Consider the following 27,338-nt stretch of genomic DNA (forward strand, 5'->3'; position numbering starts at 1 on the left):
TAGCTGAAGCTCTGGTCACTGAGGGATGCTCTCAAATCTGGATGCCGTCAGATTCTCTGCTCACACAGCCCCTTAGTTTCACCTCCCTTTAAGATGACTGCTCTCTCCATCTCTTCTCCCCAACCTCTCTCATGAATATGGACATATATGCGCAGTCTGTAGCTGTGTTTAGGAAACAGCAGCATCTTGTGGCCAAACAGCAGAATGTCAGTCCAGAACATTTAATTTAATCACACAAACAGTGTTCAGACAAGGAGAGCTGTTTCACCATCTCACATATTCTATATTATTTTATGTCATTTCCCTATAAACATTTGTTTGCAGGCCAATTGTCCTGCTCATACCCCCATTTTGCTTCATTTTGCAGCCCTCTAGCCCTTACTCTGACTATTTTACCACCATATTAGTGCACCAAAGTTCGGGTCCCCATTGACTTAAATGGGGTTCAGGCCCAGAACCTGAACTTTGACCTGAAGCTCAGCCGAACCTTGCGAACCTGATCATCCATTGGTCCGCTCATCCCTACCTATGACATAGTATGTCAAGTCCAGGATATATTGGGTAGTGTCCTAAGTGAAGGTTTTTCATCTAAGATGTCCATAATCCCTAAAAGTGCACATGGATAGGGATTATTTCCATGACACCTTTAAGAATACAGTATATTGTATCAGAGTGCTGATTACTTGCGTTGTATACCGATTGATTTTTTTAGGAAGCAGGAAACCCCCACTCGTATTTCCACACTAAGAATCTAACACAAGTTGTCAGAAGCTTATTTGCAGCAGGAATGGAGACAACGTCCACCACACTGCGCTGGGGCATTCTCCTGATGATGAAATATCCAAAAATTCAAGGTAAAAACTGCATGATTTTTTATTTATTTTTTGCTAAAATATTGGCCATATGATATCTCAATAATAGATAAAAGTGTTTTTTTCTTTGGGTATCCACTAAAGCACTGCTTTATGTGTTCAATGTGTTCACCCAAAACATGCAACTCCCAAGCTTCTATATCCCCATGAAAATACTTTTTCCCTATGCTTTAGTGGTCCTTAGACACATTGCATGAATCCCAAATAATCATCTGCATAAATGATAAATGTTCATATAGGTTTATACACAATAAAAGAAATGGGGGAAAAAAACAAAAAACAATATTTTCTTAAAATCACAGTACCAAAACTCACAGCACCCCGTCTTTGTATCACCATGATTTTTTTTTTTTCTTTGGGTTTTATAAGTCCTCAGAGACAAACAGTAGCATTGAACCGAGTGCTTGAGATCTCCAAACCTGCAAAATTCTTTCTTATGGGTCCTAATGAAATTTTTTTACTTTGTTCTCCAGTGTTCCTATTGTTTCATAGGCATGGATCCAAATTACAAGCAGCATCAACATACATATACATAACTACTATAGTTCTAGTCATATACAAAGAGGTATCTTCCAAGAAAAAGAAGCATCTCGCCAGCACCACCTTTTGGAAGTGGCTCCCTATGAGCCAAAAATCCAACTTTCCAACAATTCATGGTATTTGACAAGGGAATATAGCCAGGCCAGATGTCCATACGTAGACAGCTGTTTCGGGTTGCTTGCTCCTCATTAGTACAGAGTAGGACTCTGGCTGGCTCAGTGTCATGCCTTGAAAGCTGCTTAGGCACAGAGTTGAATCTCTTTCTAGGGACCAGTTCTGTATGGATACTTGCTGGACATACTCTATGGCAGAGGTGCACAACCCATGGCTCGTGAACCAGATGCGGCCCCCAGAACCATGGTTTGCGTCATAAATACAGCTGATCGTGCGATCAGCTGTATTTCTGCCCGGAGCGCCGCACAATTGCCATATTACAGCTCCTACACTTTAAGAGGAGCAGGTCGGTTCCTCGGCTGTCAGTGAAAGTGGGGCAGCCGACGAGAAGAGGTTTATCAGGACTTCTGCCTTCTCCACAGATAGTTGAGCGGCGCGCTGAGCAGTTTAGACTCGGCGATCGCGTGATCACCAGGTGTCAGGGGATGAGAAGTGCATAGCCTGATCAGCTCTGCCCTGTGGAGTAGCCTGGTTTCTCCTGTAACTGGGGCTCTTTTGGATGCTCTAGTTACAGTGGAAACAGTGCAAAAATAAATAAAATCTGTGTCCCTATAGGTCTTTTATGGACCTTTTGGGGACAAATTATGTGGCAAACATATATAAAAAGTTTTTAAAAAATTTAAAACAATAAAAAATACAAATAAAAGGGGAAAAAAAGGCGCAAAAAAAGGCGCAAAAAAAAAGACAGTATCCCCCAGAAAATGTTACAAAAAAAAATACCAAATAAATAAATAAAATACACGCAAAAGAAAACAATAAAAAGGAAAAAGTTCAAAATAAAATTGTTCACTGTCCCTCAACTGTCTTTTTATGACCTCTTGGTGGACATATGATGTGGCAAAAACATATTTTAAAAATAAATAATAAAGTGATTATAAAGAATAAATAAATACAAAATAAATAAAAAAAATAAAAAAGTCAGTGCCCCCCCAAGGTCTTTTTGTATCAGAAATATATATATAAAAAAATTATAAAATAATAGAATACAAAAAAGAAAAAATGCCCACACCAACCAAAACCATTACAATTATCAACCCATTCATGTGAAACTATACATATTGAATAATAAAACGATCCAACACATAAAAAAGTTACAAGTGTTTGAACCACGTGATCAAAATAATAAAAAGTGACTGGTCATTAAGGCCGTTTCAGGCCTGGTCATTAAAGGGTTAACTGATAAGTGCTTTCCCGGCTAGTAAGACCTCATTCACACGTCCGTACCGTGTTTTTTGGTCCGCAAAACACAGATACCAGCCATGTGTGTTATGCATTTTGTGGAACGGAGTAACATGAGTGCTGTCTGCATCTTTTGCGGCACCATTGAAGTGAATGGGTCTGCATCTGAGCAAAGAATGCGGATTGGATGCAGACCAAAACAATGGTCATGTGCATGATCCCTCAGGGAAAGTGCTTACTGGTTATTGCAGGGACTCTATAACTGGGGCAAGAGGTGATAATAACCAATGAGCACCATCCTCTGCAGTGAGGGAAAGGACTCATTTGTGAATAGGAGCCAGGAAGGTAATGTCGCCACTTAAATGGGTTCTCCGGGAATTAAGAAAATGAAAATAGTGTACTTAAATATTAATTTATTATAAATTTATTCCCAAATATATTTCATTAGTTATAATGTCTCATTTTGTCTGGGGAGCAATAATTAGCATAAGTAAAACGGCCGCCGTCCTATTAGTACAGACAAAACCTGTCCTCATCACACAGCATAACAAGTTACTTCACAACACTGAGCTAAAGAGCTGCCTCATCCTCCTCTCAACTCTGTTTGTCAGTATACAGCTGATCTTTAGCTTAAATTCTGTAAGAATGAAGTTCATGAGGAGACAAAAAGTACAGAGGGGAGGGTGTGGATAACGAGCAGCAGCTATTATATGCAGTCTCCATTACCACAGCCCACAGTCTGTCCTGTCTCTCCTGTCTGTACTTCATGTCTCCTCATTAACTCGATTCCTAGAGAGATTCAGCTGAAGATCTTATCATCTGTATTCAGAATTAGAGATGGCCTTGCGGGGGGCGGAGTTAGCGCAAGACCGAGATGGCAGCTTAGTCAGGAGCTCTCCGTTACAGATCCTATAAAGCACCAGCATACTTCAGCCGACAGCCAGAGAGATGGTCAAGATAGGCCAAGCAAAGTATGGAGACTCGTCCAGCTCCAACAGAACTGCAAATTCGAGCAGAGATATGGACAAATTTATAAGAAAAGCAGCCGCCACAGTCGCGGTCCGGGAACCCAAGATGGCACCGACTCCCTCGCTTAAGGTCAGTGAGGCGTAACAGATCTCTCTGAAGGAGAGTCGGATGCCGAAGACCCTCACAACAGAGCGGCACTCCCGATTACACGTAGATTTTTGAAGCAGACGCTTAGCAAAGCGATGGAGCCTGTCCTGACAGAATTAACGGCCATTCGCTAAGACATACTACATGTCGGAGACAGAGTGGTATCCTTAGAATCTCACCAAGCCATGATTCTGGCCCATCAAACAGCCACAGCATCCTCCTTACAAAAATGCCATACTCACCTGAATGACCTCCACAGCGCTATGGAGGACCAGGAAAATCGTGGACGGAGGAACAATCTCCGTTTCAGGGGGATACTCGAATCAGTCCTCGCCGCAGATATACCAGCTTCTGTCATGGAGATATGTAAATCCCTACTAGGCCCGGAGCATCAGATGGATATTATTATCGAACGCGCTCACAGAGCGCTGAGGCCTAAACCGAAACCATCCGAACCACCCAGGGATGTTATATGCCGCTTTCTAAATTTTCAGGTCAAAACTGCGGTGCTGGAGATGGCCAGAAACCAGGATACATTATCGTGTGAGGGATCGCCTATTACGATTTTCCAGGACCTTGCTCCTTTAACTTTAAGAAAACGACGAGCCCTGAAGCCCCTAACTGATTGGCTTCGGTCCAATAAGATTTTGTATTTGGACTTACCTTCACACATGAAGGTCGTCGTCTCACAATCTCAGCGTTCACTGATCTAGCTGGAATTTTTGACCATCTTCAGATTCCACACATGGACATTGAGAACTGGGAATTATATCAAGACATCCTAGAATTACCGGAGCTGCCCGTGCTCCCCCCCTTTGAACATCCTCGCACTCCAAAATCGCAGAAGTCCAAAAGAAGAAACATACAGTTCACCCCATAAAGACCCTACACCGTGACTTCTTAATTCCTTACTATATGTTAATTAACATGCCTGTCTGAATTCTCACATACCTATTCTTCTTATACGAGACTCATTTGTTCTCATATTCTTAACCCTATACTGCTTGCTTCCTTCCTTCTCCCACCATGCAACCTCTCATATTCATTTATAATGTACATGTCTAACAAGAGGCCATTCATGGTCATTTCTCATGTGCTTGTCTGGGAACCTCACTTACGAGGCTGTATACGGTGCATTGGGGATCACAAATGGGTTATTTTACCTTTTCCCCCCTACTCCATTCTGTGATGACCCGTCCTTTAAGGTCTATCTCACAGATAGTTTTTCTTTCCATTTTTTATTCTGTTAATTGTTGTTTTGTTTTCTCTGTTATGAAGCTACATGTACTTTTTTTTTTTTTGCTTAATAATAACCTGAGGCGCACTGAGAGGCGGCCACTCACTCGGCCGCTTCATCCTCAATGCGCCTGCGCCTATGATGTCACATCTACACCCGGCGCAGGCGCATTGAGGATGAAGCGGCCGAGTGAGTCGCCGCCTCTCAGTGCGCCTGCGCCGATTGAAGATAGGTACGGCCGCGGCGCAGGCGCCAGATATTGAATGAAAACAGGCAGGGCCAGCGGTGAAAGATCCCGTCCGCTGGCCCTGTCAATCAACAAGCAGAGGGGGCGTCATTACCATCGGAGGATGCGGCTGCTACCAGCAAGTAGCCGCCCTACTTGCTGGTAGCAAGGTAATTTACATATTATAAAAATAGGGTTTTAGCAAATTCTACTGAACCAAAATTCTTATTTTACTTATGTATGGATAAATCGCAGTGTAGGGGTTATTATTAAGCAAAAAAAAAAAAACGGTTTAGTGGGCTGACAGAAGCCCTTTAAAGTCTCTTCAGAAACAAAAGCTCCCTCTGGACTTCACCCTGCTCACCCAGCTCTCACCTGGTATTCTCTATGGAGTCGCGCTCTCCTGGGGGAGGAGGGACATTCAGCAAGGTAATACACTACACACTAAACACAATGGCTGACCTATCCTTTGCGTCCTACAATGTCAAAGGCTTTAATTCTCCTTCAAAACGGAGTCAGGTTTTCTCATTGTTACGCAAACTGGGAGCCACTGTCCTTCTCCTCCAGGAGACGCACTTCAAATTTAACCAGTACCCCAATCTCTCGTACGGCCACTATTCACAGTGGTATCACTGTGGCGGCAATTCATCTGCATCAGGGGGGGTGAGTATTGGGTTTCAGGGGAGAGTCCCTTTCCAATATAAGTCACATATGCAGGACCCTGAAGGTCGCTACATTTTAGTTAAGGGCAACATTGGCCCTCAGATCTATACTATCATCAACCTTTACGCACCAAATACTGGTCACCACAGTTGGTTTTCTAAGGGTTTTTCCTATCATTAATTCCTTCGCTGAAGGCCTGACCATAGTAGGAGGAGATCTTAATGCAACCTTAAACCCTCAATTGGATTCCTCAACTTTAAAATCGGCCCTATCCCTTAAAACTTTGCGATACATTAGAGAGGGGTTTTGGAACCTTCATCTTATAGACGTCTGGCGTACGCTACATCCTACTACAGCAGATTACACTTTTTACTCAAACGTCCATGGCTCATATCAACGCCTGGACTACTTATTTGTATCCAAAGAGCACCTTCAATGCTGTCGTAACCCTCAAATAGGTTCTATACACCTTTCTGACCATGCCCCTATTTCCCTATCACTTTCTGCCCCGATCCCCAAACAATATAAATTTAAATGGCGCCTAAACAAATCCCTATTGGGAAACCAGTGCACTAGAAATAAGATTGCTGAACTCCTTGAGGAATATTTCACCTTAAACAAAAGCCCTGACATCTCTGCCCTATCCTTATGGGATGCCCACAAACCCTTTGTTAGGGGACACTTCATAAGCATGGGAGCTCACCAAAAAAAGAGAGAACCAAAAAACTAGACCTTATTTGCCAGAAAATACAATCCCTGGAATCTTTACATAAACGCTCATTTTCCGCACTACAACTCCAGGAACTGTCTGGTTACAGAGCCGAATTGAAATCCATGTTGCAGCAATCCACAGCTAAGCTTTTTCTAAATTCGCAACATAAGTTTTTTGCTCACGGAGACAAAACATCTAAATTTATGATGAGTAGGATAAGAAAAAGAAGAGCAGCAAACTACATCCACCAAATATCATCCTCTCAAGGTTCTCCCCTATATTCCTCCAAAGAAATAGGTGCTCAATTTAGAGAGTTTTATGAAGCTATAATCTGCCCCAAACACTATCCCCTGAGGCATCCATCCTCTCCTCCTTCCTAGACTCATTATCAATCCCGACTATCCCTGAAGATCAGAGGCAGATGCTGGCATCCCCATTCACTCTTAGAGAACTCAAAACTGCTTTAAAACAAACGCCTTCTGGCAAAAGCCCAGGCCCTGACGGCCTACCAGTACAATACTATAGAACATACCAACAATGCTTATTCCCTCACCTACTTGAGGTTTGTAACTTATCTTTACAAGGGAAAAAATTATCTAGGGACGTGACACAAGCCCATATCACTTTGATTCCTAAAGAGGGAAAAGACCCAAAGCAATGTGCCAACTACAGACCCATTTCCCTCCTCAATATAGATCTTAAGCTGCTTGCAAAATTATTGGCTAATCGATTGTTGGTTTTCCTTCCTTCAATAGTACATGGGGATCAGGTGGGCTTTATCAGGGGCAGAGAGGGAAGAGACAATACGGCTAGAGTACTGAACATTGTACATTTTTCTGCTAACCGCTCCAGACCTCTCCTACTGCTAAGCACAGACGCAGAAAAAGCATTTGATAGAATAAATTGGCTTTTTCTGAGACATGTCCTTCACCGGTTTGGCCTACCTGATCCCTTTGTACAAGCTACCTTCGCAATGTATGCTCAAGCCTCAGCATCTGTCTTGATCAATGGCGACCTATGTGACCCCTTCACTATCCAAAATGGCACTAGGCAAGGCTGCCCCCTATCCCCTATGCTATTTGTTCTGGCTTTGGAGCCACTCCTCCTGAAACTGAGAGCGGACAAAAATATTCGAGGAGTGTTCCTGGGAGGCAAAGACCATAAAATAGGCGCATTCTCGGACGATATCATGATCATGACATCTAACCCTAAAGACTCATTACATATCATTCAAAAACACCTAGATTGCTACAGCTCTTTCTCCAACTTTAAAATCAACAAGCAAAAATCTTTAGTAGTATGTGTGGGGATCCCCCAATCGACCCAAAACAGCTTAAAAAGAGATTCCCCTTTCAATTGGTCCTCCCCTTATATAACATATCTAGGGATTAAAATTAGCTCAAACACCAAAGATCTGTTTACACTAAACTATACCACATTATTAAAAGAAATCTCCTCTAGCATAGATAAATTAGATATCCCAACCATCTCTTAGTTTGGACGAAAGAATCTACTAATGTCTTTAATACTCCCCCGCCTTACATATTTACAGCAGGTTCTGCCCATCCCAGTTCCCAAAGCCTACTATAACTCCTTAAAGAAATTATTTCGCTCATTTATATGGAGAGGAAAAAAACCAAGATTGTCTTACGAACTCTTGTCTCGTCCTAAAAGTTTCGGAGGTATAGCCCTACAAGACCCAGAGTTATATGGGAAGGCAGTCCTTTTGTCTAGAATAATAGAATGGCTTAGACCTAATAGCACAAAACCCTGGATAGCAATGGAGCAGGAATTAGTAAACAAACCATTTAGATCCCTACTATTAGGCAACAAAAGCACATGTAATTTACCCTCCTCACCGTATCCTATCATTCAAGCCACTATGAATGTGTGGAAATGGTTTCAATCTTCTCACTGCTCAATACCCTTCCCCTCTCCTCTTCTTTCCATTAGGGATATACTGGTAACAGCACTGCCTGAAGTAATAGATTGTACCCCAAGGGACTCGAGGGACTCAACGCATCCAATTCTATCATTTTTTGATTCCAATGGTTCCTTAGTCCAATTCAAGGAGTTTCAAGCGATCTTAGATACTGATCGCAGACATATCTCCTCCACATCTTATATACATGCATTCATCTCTCAACACGTAACAGTGAGTGACATTTATCGTCCTTTACTTTGGTCTGAGGATTTAATCTCCAGCCCTATCCCCCCAAAGAAACTAATCTCACAACTCTTCAAAAGGCTAAACATTCCAGCGACTTCCACTAAACCAGCGTTTGTTCGCCACTGGGAAAGGGATTTGGGACAGGAGATCTCAAGCTCCATAATATTAGATGTATTGTCTTCTCCACACCGCTCATCCAGATGTGTACGCATACAGGAAAATGGATACAAGATCCTAACCAGGTGGTACAAAACCCCTGATATCACCTTGCTATACTCGGCTACAGCTTCCGACACATGCTGGAGGTGCGGTAATAGTAGAGGAACTTTTTTCCACATTTGGTAGGATTGCCCAATTATTAAGATTTGGTGGGAAGAAATATTCCAAATTAGCAACTCAATATGCAAGACTAAAATTCAAATGTCAGCAAGTAAAGCCCTACTTAACCTTGATTTGGATTTGGACAAGGCAGACCTCCCAATGCCTTTCCTCTTCAAACAGCTTCTGATGGCAGCTCGACTATTAATCCCAAAATGTTGGCTGTCATCTATCCCTCCCTCTATAGAGCAATGGAAACTGAAAGTGGATCAAATCTTTCGCTTTGAAGAACTTTCCTCATGGGAAGCTAGGAATCATCCAAAATTTCAATGCCACTGGCACCTATGGCAAAAATTTAGACACCCGAGCTATGCATAAAGTACAGCTCTACATTCTGTTAGATTGGAAATTCCTAATGATATGGGTCCACTTTGGAAAGAAAATAAATTACTTATAAACCACTTGTCAACCTCTCTATATTACCCTCATCTGGTGCACCCCACTATTGATGTTATTGATATTATATCACTTGTGGCTAAACATTGAGGTTATAGTAACTGTAAACTTGTGATAATGAGAATGTCAAACTTGTATTTCTGTGTCTTTAACTTTTATTGCTGTATCTGATGTATACCATATGTAATAATATATATAAAATTTTGCTACACACCTTTGCAAGGTGTAGAAGCACACATTGATGTACCTTGTTAATGTTATAAAAAATTAAAAATTTAAATAGAGATGGCCTTGCGGTTCGCCCGGTGGTCGTTTTGCGGCAAACTCTGCTCGTTTGCGGTTCGCCGAACGGGCGAACATATGGAGATGTCCGCCAGCGCCATACTATTTTACACTGTGAAGAACTTTGACCCATGACACATCCATCAGGTGTTACAGGACAGCCAATTGAGATGTTTCAGCACATGGACATACCCCCTACCTTATAAATAAACCTGATCTGGGCGCCATTTTACATTCAGTCTTTTGCCAGTGTAGAGAGAGGTTGCTGTGTGGAGCAGAGACAGACTGTTAGGTACACAAATCGCTAGCTAATAGGGCCACAAAAGTCCTTTTAAGGACTGGTATAGGTGTGCTATCGATCGATGTGACTTACTAAGGGGTGTAATATACTTATAATATACTTTCTAACATAGAAAGTATATTATAGTGCATTTGTATTGTGCAGCAGTTGTGTGCGGTTCTGCTGCGATACCGCAGCTACACAGAGTGCCAAACGATATTGGAACAAATAATTTCTACTGGTGTGATATACTGTACCAGTTGCCCCCAGAAAACACTGATTGAAGCAGGGGTGTTATATACCAATATTAATACTTTCTATATAGTGCATTTAGGTAGTGCAGCCTTTGTTTGCGGTTTAGCTGCGTTACCTAAGCTACAGATAGTGACAAACGACATTGGAACAAATAATTTCTAATGGTGTGATATACCAGCTGCCCCCCAAAAAAGTTAAATAAAAAGTGGGCTACAGTAAAATTGTTATTCAGTGACAGCATAATGTACCTAGCCAGATAATCACAATTTCTTTTATGGCAGGTAACATAGTAACATAGTACATAAGGCCGAAAAAAGACATTTGTCCATCCAGTTCGGCCTGTTATCCTGCAAGTTGATCCAGAGGAAGGCAAAAAAACCTTGTGAGGTAGAAGCCAATTTTCCCCACTTTAGGGGAATAAAAAATTCCTTCCCGACTCCAATCAGAATATCTCCCTGGATCAACGACCCCTCTCTAGTAGCTATAGCCTGTAATATTATTACACTCCAGAAATACGTCCAGGCCCCTCTTGAATTCCTTTATTGTACTCACCATCACCATCTCCTCAGGCAGAGAGTTCCATAGTCTTACTGCTCTTACCGTAAAGAATCCTTTTCTATGTTTGTGTACAAACCTTCTTTCCTCCAAACGCAGACGATGTCCCCTCGTCACAGTCACAGTCCTGAGGATAAATAGATGATGGGCGAGATCTCTGTACTGACCCCTGATATATTTATACATAGTAATTAGATCTCCCCTCAGTCATTTTTTTCTAAAGTGAATAACTCTAATGTTGATAATCTTTTAGGGTATTGTAGATGCCCCATTCCAGTTATTACTTTAGTTGTCCTCCTCTGAACCCTCTCCAGCTCTGCTATGTCTGCCTTGTTTACAGGAGCCCAGAACTGTACACAGTACTCCATGTGTGGTCTGACTAATGATTTGTAAAGTAGTAGGAATATGTTCTTATCACGGGCATCTATGCCCCTTCTGATGCAACCCATTATCTTATTGGCCTTGGCACCAGCTGCCTGACACTGGTTTTTGCAGCTTAGTTTGCTGTTTATTAAAATTCCTAGATCCTTTTCCATGTCAGTGTTACCGAGTGTTTTACCATTTAGTATGTACGGGTGACTTGCATTATTCCTTCCCATGTGCATAACCTTACATTTGTCAGTGTTAAACCTCATCTGCCACTCATCTGCCCAAGCCTCCAATCTATCCAGATCCCTCTGTAGTAGTATACTGTCGTCTTCAGTGTTAATTACTTTACACAGTTTAGTGTCATCTGTGAAAATTGATACTTTACTGTGCAAGCCTTCTACAAGATCATTAATAAATATATTGAAGAGAATAGGGCCCAGTACTGACCCCTGAGGTACTCCACTAGTGACAGTGACCCAATCTGAGTGTGTACTGTTAATAACCACCCTCTGTTTTCTATCATTGAGCCAGTTACTTACCCACATACAGACGTTTTCTCCCAGTCCGAACATTCTCATTTTATATACTAAACTTTTATATGGTGAATGCCTAATTTTTAAGGCCCATACTCCTGTGGCCTAAAATAAAAAAAATTCTAGGCTCCAACAGGGCACATTTCAGAGAGTTTCCCTTTAAGACGCATAAAAATGTCCCCTGATTAAGATACATATTTTTTGTTGGAATTTTTGTCATTGAACCCCCTCTAATATGTCACTGTCCATGTTGTGGGACTATTTGTACACTTCTACTAAGTATTTAGTGGCTGCAAATATGAGCTAAAGGTTTTTCAGGTTCGCTTGTGTAATGACCGGCGTCACGCAAAGGGAGGGAAATGGGAAGGCCCTGTCCATGGGAGAGGAAAAGGTGGTGACCCCTGACTCACCTTGCGGCTGGCACCTGACTGCCCTGACGTCCCTAGACGGGTTCCTCACCCGTACGCCGATCACGTGCCTAAACCCTGGCTTTCCCTAGGATGAGCCCTACGTAGTGAATAGGGCGGTGGGATCACTAGTCCGCACCACTGACACTAAGAGGAAAACACCAAGGAGAGGACAGACAATACAGACAAACATATAATCCCAGGTGGGCGACAACAGCAGACCACCGAGGCCCAACAGGGATCTGGAGGGTAACGTTCTGGAACAACAACCAGGGAACACAGCTACACAGCTCCAGAGGGTCAGAATAGAAGTCCAGGCAGGAAGCTCTATATCTGGCAACCAGAGAAGTGAGATAGGGGAATATAAAGAGGTTAGAAGTGCTGGACAAGAAACAGCTGAGGAGAAGAAGCTACGGATCCCTGAGTGACAGCCTGCCATTAAAGTGAATGGGACCCGCCACGAACTTGTGATTCGCGAACATTTGATCGCGTTTGCGAACCGTCCCGGCCGATGTTCGTCCATCACTATTCAGAATCATAACCCCTGGTAGGTAGAGCAGATAGGATGTTGAGGCAGCTCTTTAGCTTAGTGATGTGAAGTAACTTGTCCTGCTGTGTGATTAGGACAGATTTTGTGTGGACTAACAAGACGGCAGCCATTTTGTTTTCCATAATGATTGCTCCCTAGACAACATGAGCCATTATAAATAATGAAAGATATTTGGGAATAAATTTATTATAAAGTAATATTTAATTATTTTAATTTTCTTAATTCCCGGAGAACCCCTTTAAAGGATTTTTTGACAAGTTTCTGCAGCATGGTCCCTGAAACCAAAGATTAATAATTTCCTGCTCCATGCTGACCTCGCTGTATCCATCTGCCTATCCTGGAGCACCTCTCCAGTTTCAGCGGTGAAACGCTGCTTGTGGCCACATCACAGCTGAAGCCAGTCATTGGCTGGAGCAGTGCAAGTGACTATACCTATAGCTAGCCAGATGTAAACAGCGCCAAACTGGAAGATGGAGACAGTGGGAGCAGCAGGGAGCAGTAGAGTACGAACCTTCTGTTTCAGTGCCATGCTGCAGGAACATGTTAAAAAATCCTTTTTTTTATTGGGAAATATCTACGTTCCTATTACACTGTATATTCAGGACAATTACTGGGAACAAGTCTTCATAGAACCATTCCTGATATCTGTCCTTTTTCAGTGATGAGCGGCAGAAGCAATATTCGAATTGCGATATTTTGCGAATATTTGTCATATATTCGCAAATCTGAGAATTCGTTATCTCCAGTCATTATTTTCTTGATTGCGAAAATCGGCAATCGGAAAATTCATGATAAACATTCACGATCAACACTACTCCTAAAGTCAAAGATATTGCAGCCTTCTCATTGGCCCACAAGCAAGAAGCAGTGAGGGATCATGTGTACTGATGAAAACAAATCTAGAATATTCGCGATAACGAAGATACAGTGCTGCCCATAATTATTCATACCCCTGGCAAATTTTGACTTAAAGTTACTTTTATTCAACCAGCAAGTAATTTTTTGACGGGAAATGACATAGGAGTCTCCCAAAAGATAATAAGACGATGTACAAGAGGCATTATTGTGGAAAAAAAACATTTCTCGGCATTTATTTACAGTACAGACCAAAAGTTTGGACACACCTTCTCATTCAAAGAGTTTTCTTTATTTTCATGACTATGAAAATTGTAGATTCACACTGAAGGCATCAAAACTATGAATTAACACATGTGGAATTATATACATAACAAACAAGTGTGAAACAACTGAAAATATGTCATATTCTAGGTTCTTCAAAGTAGCCACGTTTTGCTTTGATTACTGCTTTGCACACCCTTGGCATTCTCTTGATGAGCTTCAAGAGGTAGTCCCCTGAAATGGTTTTCACTTCACAGGTGTGCCCTGTCAGGTTTAATAAGTGGGATTTCTTGCCTTATAAATAGAGTTGGGACCATCAGTTGCATTGAGGAGAAGTCAGGTGGATACACAGCTGATAGTCCTACTGAATAGACTGTTAGAATTTGTATTATGGCAAGAAAAAAGCAGCTAAGTAAAGAAAAACGAGTGGCTATCATTACTTTAAGAAATGAAGGTCAGTCAGTCAGCCCAAAAATTGGGAAAACTTTGAAAGTAAGGGCTATTTGACCATGAAGGAGAGTGATGGGGTGCTGCGCCAGATGACCTGGCCTCCACAGTCACCGGACCGGAACCCAATCGAGATGGTTTGGGGTGAGCTGGACCGCAGAGTGAAGGCAAAAGGGCCAACAAGTGCTAAGCATCTCTGGGAAATCCTTCAAGACTGTTGGAAGACCATTTCAGGGGACTACCTCTTGAAGCTCATCAAGAGAATGCCAAAAGTGTGCAAAGCAGTAATCAAAGCAAAAGGTGGCTACTTTGAAGAACCTAGAATATGACATATTTTCAGTTGTTTCACACTTGTTCGTTATGTATATAATTCCACATGTGTTAATTCATAGTTTTGATGCCTTCATAGTCATGAAAATAAAGAAAACTCTTTGAATGAGAAGGTGTGTCCAAACTTTTGGTCTGTACTGTACATTTGAGCAAAAAATACAAGATGTTCCTCACTGTAGAACGTGGTCGGAAGCCAAAAGTGACACCTGTGCTGGCCAGGAGGATAGTTAGAGAGGTGAAAAAGAATCCAAGGATCACCACCAAGGCCATCCTGGTGAATCTGGGCTCTGCTGGTGGCAATGTCTCAAGGCAGGCAATTCAACGGAAACTGCATACTGCTGGGTTCCACGGATGCAGACCAAGGAGGATGCCACTTCTCCAGATAAGGCACACAAAAGCTCGCTTGGCCTTTGCAAAAGCTCATCTGGACAAAGAAGAAGACTTCTGGTCTTCTGTGTTATGGTCAGATGAAACTAAAATTTTATTGTTTGGTCACAATGAGGTTTCCTTCATTTGGCGTAAAAAAGGAGAAGCCTGTCAAACATGGTGGTGGGAACTTAATGCTTTGGGGGTGTTTTTCAGCCAATGGACCAGGGAAGCTAATCACAGTAAACGGCACCATGTAAAAAGAGCAATACATGAGGATTCTTAACGACAACATCAGGCAGTCTGCAGAGAAACTTGGCCTTGGGCACCAGTGGACATTTCAGCATGACAATGACCCAAAACACACAGCAAAAGTGGTGAAGAAATGGTTAGCAGACAACAACATTAACGTTTTGGAGTGGCCCAGCCAGAGTACAGTCTTGAATCCAATTGAGAATCTGTGGAGGGAGCTAAAGATCAGGGTGATGGCAAGAAGACCCTCCAACCTGAAAGATTTGGAGCTTATTGTTAAAGATGAATGGGCAAAAATACCTGTGGAGACATGCAAAAAGCTGGTCTGCAATTATAGGAAGCATTTCATTGCTGTAATAGCCAATAAAGGCTTTTCTATTGATTATTGAGAAGGGTATGAATAATTTTGGACTGGACACTTTTTGTTCAAATGTAAATAAAAGCTGAGAATTTTTTTTTTTCCACAATAATGCCTCTTGTACATCGTCTTATTATCTTTTGGGAGACACCTGTCATTTCCCGTCAAAAAATTACTTGCTGGTTGAATAAAAGTAACTAAGTCAAAATTTGCTAGGGGTATAAATAATTATGGGCAGCACTGTATAGCACTATAATCTAGATATTCGCAAATTCTCGAAGTGGCAATATTCGCGATAAAAATTTGCGATTAAAATATTCGCGATCAACACTATCCTTTATAACTGTGCCGCTGATCAGCTGATAAACAAGGAATCACTCGTTTGTCGGCTGATTTGCATATTTAGTCAGGGTGAAAGATGTACGATAATCATGAGCACATCTCTCTATATAATCAAGAATGTGCTACCGATTATCAATAGAACTGAATGAGGGAGGAATGACGAGCACTGATTTACCTTTTTTTGTTTTTTGTGGCCCCTTGAAATAGAGTGATGTGACAATGCGGCCCCCAGACCAAAAAAATTTGTGCACCCCTGCTGCTCTATGGTATGGGTACTTATTGTCAATGCTCCATGGGAAATGAATATGCAAAGAGAAATCTCCCAAGAAAGAGAAACAAACCGAGTTTGGTGCGAACTTTGCTGTTTTTTGGACAGCAGACAAACCCAAATCTTTCCAGGTTTGTTTCGGACAAATCCACTAAAATGGCACGTAGTGCTATTTTAGTGCACGTGGCGGTAAAAAGGCTCTTAGGGAGGAGGAAGGAGAGATCTCACATGACCCTGAGAGGAAGTTGGAGGGAGGGCTTGCCCTGATTGGCTCCCAGGCTGACAGACAGTCTGGGTGAGCCAGTCCATCCTGCAGCAGGTAGGGCGGTGCACTAGCAGAACGCCATTCTTTGCTGGGCTGTGAAAGAAGGTGGTTGTGCGTGACGGTGTCTGCCAGGAAAACTATTAGAGTCAGGGACAGTGAAAAATCAATTAAGGCCAGTCAGAAATCAATCAATCAAGCTTATTGCCGGGGAGAGTGAAGCAAAAGGTTAGGATTCCCAAGCAGGGCAGCTAACAGACATGGAGAAAGGAGACAGGACCTGTGACTGACTGTGTCTCCTATCAGAAGTGCAGGTGCAACTCAAAAGCAGCCACCTGCAAGCAAATACTTTCATGTTTCCCCATTTTCACAGAAAATGTTAATGCACCCAGAATCAAGGGTATTTATGCTTTTATATATATATATATATATATACACCGTATTTTTCGCTTTATAAGAGGCACCCGATGATAAGATGCACCCCAGGTTTTAGAGGAGGAAAATAATAAAAAAATATATTTTTTCATATTTTAATAGTTCACACTTTTTCAGGCATAGCAATATGTAATATGTTTATTTTTTATTGTTTGTAAATATTATATGTAAAATTGGGAAAGGAAGCCACTTAAACTTAGTATTTTTTTTTTTTTTTTACTTTTTATTTACTATTAGCCCCCTTAGGAGCTAAAAACCTTGCCCTATTCACTATAATAGTGCATAGTACACACAGCAGCAGTAGCGTCCTGGCTGCCATGGTAACAGATCAGAGCCCTGCAATTACACTGCTGGGGCACCAATCGGAACTGCCACCAATGATACTAATACTGGTGGGGGGGGGGGGGGGGTAGCGGCGCATGACATCACTTACTCGGTCATGCTCCTCCCACTTAATTAATGAAGCTGGCAGGAGCATGACTGACTGAGTGAGTTACCTTACGCTGCCGGCCAGACCGCTGCTTTGATAGTGAGTACTGTTACAGAAGAAAGCAGAGCCATTGCTGGAGCATTACATAAAAAGATTTTTCATATAAAGGCTGCTGTGAGCTGGTGCCCGGTGGTGTAATGGGGGTCACTATTCACACAGGGACAATATACTGTGATACATATGATACTGTGACCAGCATAAGATGATCTTATGCTGGTCACAGTATCATATGTGTCACAGTATATTGTCCCTGTGTGAATAGTGACCCCCATTACATAAGATGCTATATGTGTGTCATCCACACATCCCCCATAGCAGTGTATCATCCACAGATCCCCATAACAGTGTCATCCACAAATCCTCCATAACAGTGTCCTCCACAGATCTCATAACTGTGTATCATCTACAGATCCCCCATAACAGTGTCATCCACAGATCCCCCATAACAGTGTCATCCACAGATCCCCCATAACAGTGTCATCCACAGATACCCCATAACAGTGTCATCCACAGATACCCCATAACAGTGTCCTCCACAGATACCCCATAAGGCCTCTTTCACACTACAGTATGTCCATTTCAGTGTTTTGCGTTCCGTTTTTCACAGATCCGTTTTTCCGTTTTTTGTTTCCGTTGTGTTTCCGTTTTGGTTCCGTTTTTCCGTTCCGTTTTTCTGTATGGCATATACAGTATACAGTAATTTCATAGAAAAAATTGGGCTGGGCATAACATTTTCAATAGATGGTTCCGCAAAAAACGGAACGGATACGGAAGACATACGGATGCACTTCCGTATGTGTTCCGTTTTTTTGCGGACCCATTGACTTTAATGGAGCCACGGACCGTGATTTGCGGACAAACATAGGACATGTTCTATCTTTCCACGGAACGGAAAAACGGAAATACGGAAACGGAATGCATACGGAACACATTCCGTTTTTTTGCGGACCCATTGAAATGAATGGTTCCGTATACGGACCGTATACGGACCGCAAAAAACGGACCGCAAAACGGAAGAAAAAAACGGTAGTGTGAAAGAGGCCTAACAGTGTCATCCACAGATACCCCATAACAGTGTGTCATCCACAGATCCCCCCATGACAGTGTCATCCACAGATCCCCCCATAACAGTGCGTCATCCACAGATCCCCCAATAACAGTTTTAACCACAGACCACCATTAGTTCAAAACCCACCAAAGCACACCTTTTGGTTCAAAATATATTTTTTTTTATAAATGGGATATAAAGTGTTAATAAAAGCTTATAATTTAATAAGGACTTATAAAGTGATATGTAAAGCTTATCATTTGATATAAAATTAATATTAAGCCATTTATCTTACCATTAGCATATGCAATAGGTGTTGGCGGTGATACAGTCAATCATAATAATTTTGTTTCCTGAAAAGAGATGCTATAAAAATATGGATAGATACTGCATAATATTTGCCTCAGCTGTTAAAACGATACCAATAGTTTGTGTTAACTCTGCTATAGACAGATCGCGAGAAAATTAACACCTCTAAAGTAGTGTTGAGCGAACAGTTCGAGCATAGTTCGGGTCCGTACCGAATTTTGGGGTGTTCGTGACACGGACCCGAACCCGAACTTTTTCGTAAAAGTTCGGGTTCGGGTTCGTCGTTCGGCATGTATTTTGGCGCATTTTGAAAGGCTGCAAAGCAGCCAATCAACATGCATCATACTACTTGCCCTAAGATGCCATCGCAGCCATGCCTACTATTGGCAAGGCTGTGATTGGCCAAGTGCAGCATGTGACTCAGCCTCTTTAGAAGCTTGTGCGCACGTCGGGACGTGCTCACTCCCGATGTGAATAGAACAGGGATAGACGCAGCTGATGCTAGGGCGAGAATAGGCAGGGATAATTGAATAACTGGAAGCAAATTTCTCTCCTCCACCTGTGATTCATCTGAACAACTGCAGCTGAGCTGCTTTTTTGATAGGGATTGGCTATTTTTAGAGTGGCCAGAGTGATTTTTCCATCCACATGTACCTGGGCTGACCGCCGGCCGCCATTTTGCGACTTGTAGTGCTGCAGCAGAAGCTGCCACAGTGTGCATTCCAAAGCTCCAAACAAGTCAGACATCTACACCTGGGATTCAGACCAATAGCGATTTAGCAGCACAGTCCAAGGCTATTTTTTTTAAAGGTTGTGCAGACCATTTTGTGGCACATGTTACTGGGCTAATAGGCGGCGGCCATCTTGGGACTAGTGCTGCAGCACAATCTCTCCCAACGTCCATTAATCACTTGTAATAGTGGTCTGTGCCATAGAAATCCTACATCAGGGACTTGGGTGTGCTTGTGTCACCCCTACTAATACCAGTCCACCTGTAATCCATACAGTGAAAAGCCATAAAGTATTCCAGTGAGGGAATTTTTTTTTTATTTAAAAAAGGCCAAGTTAGTTTATCTGGCGTTCAATATACTAGATACAGTTAGGCCTGCGTTTCATACATCTGGAATTAGCAAACTAATGTGCTGGGGTTGGGAAAACATATATGTACCCATACTAGAATCTGTCAAAGAAAGCGGTACTCACATATAACAGTCATTCCATCTGTAATCCATACAGTCAAAAGAGTGAAAGTATTCCAGTGAGGGAATTTTTTTTATTTAAAAAAGGCCAAGTTAGTTTATCTGGCGTTCAATATACTAGATACAGTTAGGCCTGCGTTTCATACATCTGGAATTAGCAAACTAATGTGCTGGGGTTGGGAAAACATATATGTACCCATACTAGAATCTGTCAAAGAAAGCGGTACTCACATATAACAGTCATTCCATCTGTAATCCATACAGTCAAAAGACTGAAAGTATTCCAGTGAGGGAATTTTTTTTATTTAAAAAAGGCCAAGTTAGTTTATCTGGCGTTCAATATACTAGATACAGTTAGGCCTGCGTTTCATACATCTGGAATTAGCAAACTAATTTGCTGGGGTTGGGAAAACATATATGTACCCATACTAGAATCTGTCAAAGAAAGCGGTACTCACATATAACAGTCATTCCATCTGTAATCCATACAGTCAAAAGACTGAAAGTATTCCAGTGAGGGAATTTTTTTTTTATTTAAAAAAGGCCAAGTTAGTTTATCTGGCGTTCAATATACTAGATACAGTTAGGCCTGCGTTTCATACATCTGGAATTAGCAAACTAATGTGCTGGGGTTGGGAAAACATATATGTACCCATACTAGAATCTGTCAAAGAAAGCGGTACTCACATATAACAGTCATTCCATCTGTAATCCATACAGTCAAAAGACTGAAAGTATTCCAGTGAGGGAATTTTTTTTATTTAAAAAAGGCCAAGTTAGTTTATCTGGCGTTCAATATACTAGATACAGTTAGGCCTGCGTTTCATACATCTGGAATTAGCAAACTAATTTGCTGGGGTTGGGAAAACATATATGTACCCATACTAGAATCTGTCAAAGAAAGCGGTACTCACATATAACAGTCATTCCATCTGTAATCCATACAGTCAAAAGACTGAAAGTATTCCAGTGAGGGAATTTTTTTTATTTAAAAAAGGCCAAGTTAGTTTATCTGGCGTTCAATATACTAGATACAGTTAGGCCTGCGTTTCATACATCTGGAATTAGCAAACTAATTTGCTGGGGTTGGGAAAACATATATGTACCCATACTAGAATCTGTCAAAGAAAGCGGTACTCACATATAACAGTCATTCCATCTGTAATCCATACAGTCAAAAGACTGAAAGTATTCCAGTGAGGGAATTTTTTTTATTTAAAAAAGGCCAAGTTAGTTTATCTGGCGTTCAATATACTAGATACAGTTAGGCCTGCGTTTCATACATCTGGAATTAGCAAACTAATGTGCTGGGGTTGGGAAAACATATATGTACCCATACTAGAATCTGTCAAAGAAAGCGGTACTCACATATAACAGTCATTCCATCTGTAATCCATACAGTCAAAAGACTGAAAGTATTCCAGTGAGGGGATTTTGCTTATAAGAAAAAATAATATATTTCATTGTGGTGCGAGTTGAATCGCAACAATGAAGAAAAATACTATTAAGGGACGAGGACGCGGTCGTGGTGGTGTCCGTGGAGCCTCTGTTGCTGGTAGAGGACGTGGCCGTTCGGCCCCAGGCGCACACAGTAGGGAACGAACTCCCTCAACTAGCCGGCAGAATGTACCGCAATATCTCGTGGGGCACAATGCCGCTCTTAGGATGGTAAGGCCTGAGCAGGTACAGGCATTAATCGATTGGGTGGCCGACAGTGCTTCCAGCACGTTCACCACATGGTCTTCCACCCAGTCTTCTGCGGAAAGCGCACAGGTGGCACCTGAAAACCAAGCCCATCAGTCTGTCACATCACCCCCAAGCATATCAGGGAAACGGTCTGAGCTACAAGTTATGCAGCAGTCTCTTCTTCTGTTTGAAGACTCTGCTTCCAGGGTTTCCCAGGGGCGTCCACCTAGCCCTTCCCCAGTGGAGGAAGACATACCATGCACTGACGCACAACCACTTATGTCTCCAGATGAAGAGGACATGGGAATACCACCACAGCAGAGTCACCGACTCTCTGATGATGACGAAACACAGGTGCCCACTGCCGCGTCTTTTTGCAGTGTGCAGACTGAACAGGAGGAGGTCAGGGAGGGAGACTGGGTGGAAGACGATGCAGAGGACGATGAGGTCTTAGACCCCACATGGACTGAAGGTCGTGGCGATGACTTTCACAGTTCAGAGGAAGAGGTAGTGGTGAGACCGAGACAACAGCGAAGCCAAAGAGGGAGCAGGGGGCGAAAGCAGACGAGCCGCCGCCCCCAGAGTTCGCCTGCTACTGGACATCGCCAACAGGGACCCAGCCCCACAAAGGCAGCTTCAAAGAGTTCCCTGGCATGGCACTTCTTTAAACAATGTCCTACCGACAAGACCCGAGTGACTTGCACGCTCTGCCATCAGAGCCTGAGGCGAGGCATTAACGTTCTGAACCTCAGCACAACCTGCATGACCAGGCATCTACATGCAAAGCATGAACTGCAGTGGGGTACACACCTTAAAAACCAGGCACTCGCTGAGGCTCCCCCTGCTCCCTCTACCGCTGCTGCCTCGGCTTCCGCCTCGAGAGGAATGTTGCCACCTGCCGAGCAGCAAACAGAGGATGTGCCACCGACACCACCACCACCGCCACCGTCAACTAGCGTCTCCACTATATCACACAGCAGCGTTCAGCTCTCAATATCTCAAACCTTAGAGAGGAAGCGCAAATTCCCCCCGAGTCACCCTCGAGCCCTTGGCCTGAACGCCAGCATTTCTAAACTGCTGGCCTTTGAAATGCTGTCATTCCGGCTGGTGGACACAGACAGCTTCAAAAAGCTGATGGCCATGGCTGTCCCGCAGTATGTGGTTCCCAGCCGCCACTACTTCTCCAAGACAGCCGTGCCTTCCCTGCACATGCAAGTGTCCGATAAAATCAAGTGTGCACTGCGCAACGCCATTTGTGGCAAGGTCCACCTAACCACAGATACGTGGACCAGTAAGCACGGCCAGGGACGCTATATCTCACTAACTGCACACTGGATGAATGTAGTGGCGGCTGGGCCCCGGGCGGACAGTTCCTTGGCGCACGTCCTTCCGCCCCCTAGGATCGCAGGGCATCCTTCTCTGCCTCCTGTAGCCTCCTCCTCCTACTCGGCTTCCTCCTCCACTGCTTCCACCAGCTCATCCGGTCAGCCACACACCTTCACCACCAACTTCAGCACAGCCCGGGGTAAACGTCAGCAGGCCATTCTGAAACTCATATGTTTGGGGGACAGGCCCCACACCGCACAGGAGTTGTGGCGGGGTATTGAACAACAGACCGACGAGTGGTTTCTGCCGGTGGGCCTCAAGCCAGGCCTGGTGGTATGCGATAATGGGCGAAATCTCGTGGCAGCTCTGGGACTAGCCGGTTTGACGCACATCCCTTGCCTGGCGCATGTGCTGAACTTGGTGGTGCAGAGGTTCATTCACCACTACCCCAACATGTCAGAGCTGCTGCATAAAGTGCGGGCCGTCTGTGCGCGCTTCCGCCGTTCACATCCTGCCGCTGCTCGCCTGTCTGCGCTACAGCGGAACTTCGGCCTTCCCGCTCACCGCCTCATATGCGACGTGCCCACCCGGTGGAACTCCACCTTGCACATGCTGGAGAGACTGTGCGAGCAGCAGCAGGCCATAGTGGAGTTTCAGCTGCAGCACGCTCGCGTCAGTCGTACTGCCGAACAGCACCACTTCACCACCAATGATTGGGCCTCCATGCGAGACCTGTGTGCCCTGCTGCGCTGTTTCGAGTACTCCACCAACATGGCCAGTGGCGATGACACTGTTATCAGCATTACAATACCACTTCTATGTCTCCTTGAGAAAACACTTAGGGCAATGATGTTAGAGGAGGTGGCCCAGGTGGAGGAGGATGAGGGCTCGTTTCTAACACTTTCGGGCCAGTCTGTTCGAAGTGGCTCAGAGGGAGGTTTGTTTAAGCAGCAGAGGACAGGTTCACAAGTCGCCAGCCAAGGCACTGTACTGGAGGACGAGGAGGATGAGGAGGAGGAGGTGGAGGGGGACGAGGATGACGCAAGTTCACAGCGGGGTGGCAGCCCAGGCCCATCACTGGTGCGTGGCTGGGGGGATACGGTGGACGATGACGATACGCCTCCCACAGAGGACAGCTTGTCCTTACCCATGGGTAGCCTGGCCCACATGAGCGAATATATGCTCCAATGCCTGCGCAACGACAGCAGAGTTGCCCACGTTTTAACGTGTGCAGACTACTGGGTGGCCACCCTGCTGGATCCCCGGTATAAAGACAATGTGCCCACTTTAATTCCTGAACTGGAGCGCGACCGTAAGATGCGCGAGTACAAGCGCACGCTGATAGAGGCGCTCTTGAGAGCATTCCCACATGTCACAGGGGAACAGGTGGAAGGTGAAGGCAGTGGAGTGGCAAGAGGTCGCCAACGCAGCTGTGTCACGGCCAGCTCATCTGAGGGCAGGGTTAGCATGGCAGAAATGTGGAAAAGTTTTGTCTCCACGCCACAGCTATCTGCACCGACACCTGATACGGAACGTGTTAGCAGGAGGCAGCATTTCACTAACATGGTTGAACAGTATGTCTGCACACCCCTCCACATCCTGACGGATGGTTCGGCCCCATTCAACTACTGGGTTTCGAAATTGTCCACGTGGCCAGAGTTAGCATGTTATGCCTTGGAGGTGCTTTCCTGCCCGGCGGCCAGCGTTTTATCTGAACGCGTATTCAGCACGGCAGGGGGCGTCATTACTGACAAGCGCAGCCGCCTGTCCACAGCCAACGTGGACAAGCTGACCTTCATAAAGATGAACCATGCATGGATCCCACAGGACCTGTCCCTCCCTTGTGCAGAGTAGTCCTTATTAACTGCCTAAAACATGTCTTGTTGTGCTACGGGCCACTTCTTTATTTGATACAAATTTTATGAAACCCACAGTTGAATGAAACTCTTATCTGTCTGGGCGCCGGGGCCTAACCAGATGAAAGTGGCCGGTTAAACTAACGGGTGACATGAAGCCATAACCTCTGCCATGCTACCTCTGTCTTCTGTCTGGGTGCTGAGGCCTAAGTCAAATAAAGCGGTCTTCTGCTGTGCTGGGGGATATGAAGCTAATCTCTGACCTCTCTCCTCTGTCTGGGTCCAAAGGCCTAAATCACTGAAAGAGGCCTTCTCCTGTGGTGTGTGATATGATGCCAGAATATGTGCTGTGGGGCCTCTCTCCTCTTCCTGGGTGCAGGGGTCAAATAAACTAAATTGTGGCCTACTCCTGTGGTGGCTGATATGATGCCAGAATATGTGCTGTGGTGCCTCTCTCCTCTTCCTGGATGCAGGGGTCAAAGTAACTAAATGGTGGCTTCTCCTGTGGTGGCTGATATGATGCCAGAATATGTGCTGTGGGGCCTCTCTCCTCTTCCTGGGTGCAGGGGTCAAAGTAACTCAATGGTGGCTTCTCCTGTGGTGGCTGATATGATGCCAGAATATGTGCTGTGGTGCCTCTCTCCTCTGTCTGGGTCCAAAGGCCTAAATCACTGAAAGAGGCCTTCTCCTGTGGTGTGTGATATGATGCCTGAATATGTGCTGTGGTGCCTCTCTCCTCTTCCTGGGTGCGGGGGTCAAAGTAACTCAATGGTGGCTTCTCCTGTGGTGGCTGATATGATGCCAGAATATGTGCTGTGGTGCCTCTCTCCTCTTCCTGGGTGCAGGGGTCAAAGTAACTTAATGGTGGCTTCTCCTGTGGTGGCTGATATGATGCCAGAATATGTGCTGTGGTGCCTCTCTCCTCTTCCTGGGTGCAGGGGTCAAAGTAACTAAATGGTGGCTTCTCCTGTGGTGGCTGATATGATGCCAGAATATGTGCTGTGGTGCCTCTCTCCTCTTCATGGGTGCAGGGGTCAAAGTAACTCAATGGTGGCTTCTCCTGTGGTGGCTGATATGATGCCAGAATATGTGCTGTGGGGCCTCTCTCCTCTTCCTGGGTGCAGGGGTCAAAGTAACTCAATGGTGGCTTCTCCTGTGCTGATTGATATAAAGCTGATGGTTGTGCCATCTGACATGGTTGCCAGGGTCTGATTCAATGGGGGCCTACTCCTGTGGTGGGTGATCTAAATGCCTGATTCTCTGCTGTGAAACCTCTCTCCTCCGTCTGGGTGTAGGGGTCAAAGTTTTTCAAAGTCGCCTTCTCCTGTGCTGATTGATATGAAGCTGATGGTTGTGCCATCTGACATGGTTGCCGGGGTCCCATTAAATTGTGGCCTACTCCTGTGGTGGTTGATATGATGCCTGATTCTCTGATGTGGAACCTCTCTCCTCTGTTTGGGTGAAGGGGTCAAAGTAACTAAATGGTGGCTTCTCCTGTGGTGGCTGATATGATGCCAGAATATGTGCTGTGGGGCCTCTCTCCTCTTCCTGGGTGCAGGGGTCAAAGTAACTCAATGGTGGCTTCTCCTGTGGTGGCTGATATGATGCCAGAATATGTGCTGTGGTGCCTCTCTCCTCTTCCTGGGTGCGGGGGTCAAAATAACTCAATGGTGGCTTCTCCTGTGGTGGCTGATATGATGCCAGAATATGTGCTGTGGGGCCTCTCTCCTCTTCCTGGGTGCAGGGGTCAAAGTAACTCAATGGTGGCTTCTCCTGTGGTGGTTAGTATGATGCCAGAATATGTGCTGTGGGGCCTCTCTCCTCTTCCTGGGTGCAGGGGTCAAAGTAACTCAATGGTGGCTTCTCCTGTGGTGGCTGATATGATGCCAGAATATGTGCTGTGGTGCCTCTCTCCTCTTCCTGGGTGCGGGGGTCAAAGTAACTCAATGGTGGCTTCTCCTGTGGTGGCTGATATGATGCCAGAATATGTGCTGTGGGGCCTCTCTCCTCTTCCTGGGTGCAGGGGTCAAAGTAACTCAATGGTGGCTTCTCCTGTGGTGGTTAGTATGATGCCAGAATATGTGCTGTGGGGCCTCTCTCCTCTTCCTGGGTGCAGGGGTCAAAGTAACTCAATGGTGGCTTCTCCTGTGGTGGCTGATAGGATGCCAGAATATGTGCTGTGGGGCCTCTCTCCTCTTCCTGGGTGCAGGGGTCAAAGTAACTCAATGGTGGCTTCTCCTGTGGTGGCTGATATGATGCCAGAATATGTGCTGTGGTGCCTCTCTCCTCTTCCTGGGTGCGGGGGTCAAAGTAACTCAATGGTGGCTTCTCCTGTGGTGGCTGATATGATG

At 44.4% G+C, this 27,338-nt stretch overlaps 1 protein-coding gene and 1 long non-coding RNA gene across 3 annotated transcripts in view; both read left to right on the forward strand.

Moving 5' to 3' along the window:
* The window catches only part of LOC120997233 (cytochrome P450 2K6-like), a 265,867-nt gene that overhangs the window by 34,463 nt on the left and 204,066 nt on the right, over window positions 1-27,338 (forward strand). The gene's annotated exons all lie outside the window — the stretch shown is intronic.
* Window positions 717-12,667, forward strand: LOC120997234. The gene is made up of 3 exons (XR_005778130.1): window positions 717-854; window positions 10,359-10,361; window positions 12,654-12,667. It is a non-coding gene; the product is annotated as an uncharacterized LOC120997234 (long non-coding RNA).

This window comes from Bufo bufo, chromosome 4 (genome assembly GCF_905171765.1).
Source record: "Bufo bufo chromosome 4, aBufBuf1.1, whole genome shotgun sequence".
NCBI lineage: Eukaryota > Metazoa > Chordata > Amphibia > Anura > Bufonidae > Bufo > Bufo bufo.